Source organism: Chanodichthys erythropterus, chromosome 12 (assembly GCF_024489055.1).
Source record: "Chanodichthys erythropterus isolate Z2021 chromosome 12, ASM2448905v1, whole genome shotgun sequence".
NCBI lineage: Eukaryota > Metazoa > Chordata > Actinopteri > Cypriniformes > Xenocyprididae > Chanodichthys > Chanodichthys erythropterus.
The window spans coordinates 5,699,784-5,703,830 of NC_090232.1; the positions used below are offsets into that span (position 1 = coordinate 5,699,784).

At 37.8% G+C, this 4,047-nt stretch overlaps 1 long non-coding RNA gene across 1 annotated transcript; it reads left to right on the forward strand.

The window, feature by feature from the left end:
- Positions 1 to 337: 337 nt before the first annotated feature.
- LOC137032879 (uncharacterized) lies at positions 338 to 3,347 on the forward strand. Its single transcript, XR_010896758.1, has 3 exons — positions 338 to 630; positions 1,828 to 1,904; positions 3,013 to 3,347. It is a non-coding gene; the product is annotated as an uncharacterized lncRNA (long non-coding RNA).
- The last annotated feature ends 700 nt before the right edge of the window (positions 3,348 to 4,047 follow it).

Consider the following 4,047-nt stretch of genomic DNA (forward strand, 5'->3'; position numbering starts at 1 on the left):
GGGGTGTTATTTGGTCTTGATTGTGGCGAGATTGGAAACTTCAAACTGAAATGAGGTACTCTCTCAGCACTTTAACACGCTGTGAAGTTTCTAAGGCCGAAAGGTGACTGGAGACAAACTTTCATACTTTGTGTGTGTTCCATGCCAGTCCAGAAGCTTTGAAATAGACATCCTTGTCGAGTCTCCTTGCCCTCAAGACAATCATAAATCATGAATACTACGGAGGAGGGTGGCAGCCACTGGGTTCAGACGGTTTTTTGGCTGTACCGACTTGTCTTTTCATGGTGAAATGTGTCAGAGACGGTGCACTCTAAAAACTCCTGGGTTATTTCTTTAACCCATTTTCTGGGTTATTTGTGTTGGGTTAAAATTATGGGTTATTTTTTCAGAGAGTAACCATTTTCTGGGTTATAGGGCTAATATTTTGACCCAATTCCTGGGTTGTTTAGGTTTCTGGGTTATTTTTCAAAGAGTAACCCATGTTCTGGGTTAACGCCCCTTCCCCCCGCCCTCGCTGTTGTTCTGGAATTTTCTCACAACAGTCGTTTGAAACAACCGTCACTTGAACTTGAACGCACTCGATCCGTTTTGGCCTGGGCTTCTTCGGTGCAACTTCATCGCGTGTTCAAGGTAAGCAAGTATTTTCAGTGTCAATGTAACGTAAACTTTTCTGTGTCCATGTCCCCGTTGCTAGTTTAGCACCATCTGTTGAAAAAATGACCATGGCTTACCGTGGTAATTCTGTGGTTAGCACGTAGCCGCCCACGGATATCGCGACAACATCTAACTAGTTTAAAGTCCGTGTAAAGTCAAAATAAATATGTGTTTTGAGTTTGTCAGACTAAATAAGAAAGTGTTATTAACCACCCAGCCAAATTTGAATGATTAAAAATAACGATAAGTTCATGAAATTAGGTGTCAAAATGGTTGTGCTTTTTACACATCGAGAAACGTATGATCTATTTAATGTGTTTAGAAGAAAATGACTGAATTCACTTTACACGGTCTTTAAATTCTATTTTTCATAAACTGTGCTGTACTTATCTCATTGTTATAATACTGGTAATAATACGATAAGCACAGTGCAGCTAGTGGCGACTTCATGCCGCGTTAAGGGGGTCGAACACCGGACGAGAAGCGCCGCGCTGCGCCGCGTCTAGGACAACTCAAGGTATCGCGTACTTTCTCAGTTTATGGCCAGCAATATTGTTATGTTTTAGGACATTATGAAATTAAGATAATGTCAGTAGTATGTTATGATTGTACTGTATAATTAAATACAACCGTTGCTGAGTCTGCAGTCTGAACACTTTACCTCAGAGCGTCCGTTAACTGAATGAATTGAGAATATCACCTGAAAATCCAATAACATCAGCAATTTTCATTCAAGCAGCTGATTTCTGTAAATTAATGTAAAACTAAATTTATATTGCAGCACATGGTGAAGTCAGTATATACATTAACGACGATTTGAGACAAATAAGTGTAAATTTAATATAAATCGATGTACATGGCGCTCTGTGGCGCTGCAGGATTTTGAACAAGGTCCCGAACCGTTGCTGGGCGCCGCGGACAGACGCCGAATGGCGCCGCCGGTGTGTGTACACTCATAGAGAATAATGTGTTTGAATTTTAAATACGCTTCTCTTCCGGTGTGCGACCCCCTTTAGCCGCGGCTAGAGCGACGAGGCTACACAATAGTTATGTTAACCAGCTGCGCTGTGCTTATCATATTATACAGTGCCCTACTGTCTTAAGTAGTGAGAGTTAAAGAAGCGTTTCAAGTCTTCAAATTGTTGCTAACCTCTATTGCTATGTTTTCTTCAGGTCATTATAAATGGACAGCTTTGTCGCTGATAAGCTAACTGAGTGGCGGATGTCTGGGCTGATAGAGAATTTTAGAGGTGAGCGTTTTACTCTTTTAAGGGATAATTCACCCAAAAATGAAAATATGATGTTTATCTGCTTACCCCCAGGGCATCCAAGATGTAGGTGACTTTGTTTCTTCAGTCGAACACAAATGATGATTTTCAACTCCAACCGTTGCAGTCTGTCAGTCTTATAATGCGAGTGAATGGTAACACAATTTATAAGAGTCAAAAAATATGCTTAGACAAATTCAAACTGAACCCTGCGGCGCGTGACGACACATTGATGTCCTAAGACAAGAAACGATCGGTTTGTGTGAGAAACCTAAGCGATTGCTGAACGCAGTTGGACATAGTGGTGTTTTAGAGGTAAAAAATTATATAAATACTGTTCGGTTTCTCGCACAAACCGATCGTTTCGTGTCATAGGACATCAATGTGTCGTCACAAGCCGCAGGGTTTAATTTGGATTTGTCTAAGCATATTTTTTGACTCTTATAAATTGTGTTACCATTCATTCGCATTATAAGACTGACAGACTGCAACGGTTGGAGTTAAAAATCATCATTTGTGTTCTACTGAAGAAACAAAGTCACCTACATCTTGGATGCCCTGGGGGTAAGCAGATAAACATCAAATTTTCATTTTTGGGTGAACTATCCCTTTAACTGCCCTCATATCATCTCTCTATACCTAAATATTTTTCTTGAATATGGCTTAAATGTGTCAGTGTAAGATTTTGTGACAGTCACAACTTCTTTGACAGTGGGGAATGCATCTCTATAATAACCCTTATAGTTAAAAGATACTTGTGCCTTGTCTTTAAGCTGTTATGCATAATAATGGGCCAGATATTCACCTTTGCATTAATGTCATTATTACACTTGTTAATGAAAGAAAAGATGGACAGTATAGACTGTCATTCACACAAAATGGGTAATGCTGCAAAAGAACCACATTAGTTAACTAGCAAATTGGGCCACGTTTTTTTTTTTTTTTTTTAAACAAAACAAAAAAAAAACCAACAGCATTCCCTTAAGAGTGATTATTTATTAGCTTGATAATCAAAGAGTGTCTGGTGAGTGGTTCACAATTGTCTCGACTTATTAACAATACTCATGTTGTCTTGTTTTCTGTCTTTCAGGTGAAGACATAGATGAGGAGGCATTTCTTCTCTTAGATGAGGACACTATCAAAAATCTTGTCCCTCAAGTTCAATCCAGTTATTGAATGTTGTCAAATGTTTGAGAGAAAATGAGTTGTTTATTTTTCTATTTTTTTCTAATGTCTAATGTTATTACAGTGTGACCTAAGATAAATAGGTCCAAGTGTGTAGAGTTTAATTTAATTTAATGCAATAAAAATGTAAAAGTGCTTGAAGTGTGTAAGTTTCTGAAGTTTTATTTTCTGAAATAAGGCATACTGGCATAGTAACCCAAGTTAGGTTATTTTTGACCTTTGACCTTTGGTTAAAAAGGGACCTACTAATTTCTGGGATATTTCAACCCAGATATTGGGGTTGTTCTTTTGACCCAAAAGTTGGGTTATATTAACTACAATTTTGGGTTATTTTAACCCAAAATTTGGGTCAGGTATTTAACCCAGAAGTTGGGTCAAAAAGAATAACCCATTTTTCTGGGTTGAAATAACCCAGAAATTAGTTGGTCCCTTTTTAACCCAGGATTTGGGTCAAAAATAACCCATTATGGGTTATTTTTGACCCAGGAGTTTTTAGTGTGTGTGAAAAACAGGCCAGCGAAGACACTTGTTAACGGTCAAGCTGCAGAACAAGAGGCATGCAATGTTCAAATGAGTATGAACAACCATTTCACTGAACAATAACTCCTATTTGCTTCTGGAATCCACTGGATTTGCCATCTGTTTGAACTGTACTGCTTGATATTGCTGGGTTAACAAAACAGTTTTCCATATAATCAATACCCCAGACAAAACTAGCATTTTGATGCTTCAAATAGTTCGTAAAGAGATCGTAAAACTACACTATAAAAAATTATTTTCATGATTTGTTATCACACCATTTTTTTCTTTTGTCAAATCAACTTAAATAATTGATGGATTTAAGATAACATAATGTTTTGACTTTCTGTCGATTAAACTAATCGCCTTCATTGTATTAACTCAAATTTTAAATTTCAATTAAAGCTGCAAGCAGCGATGA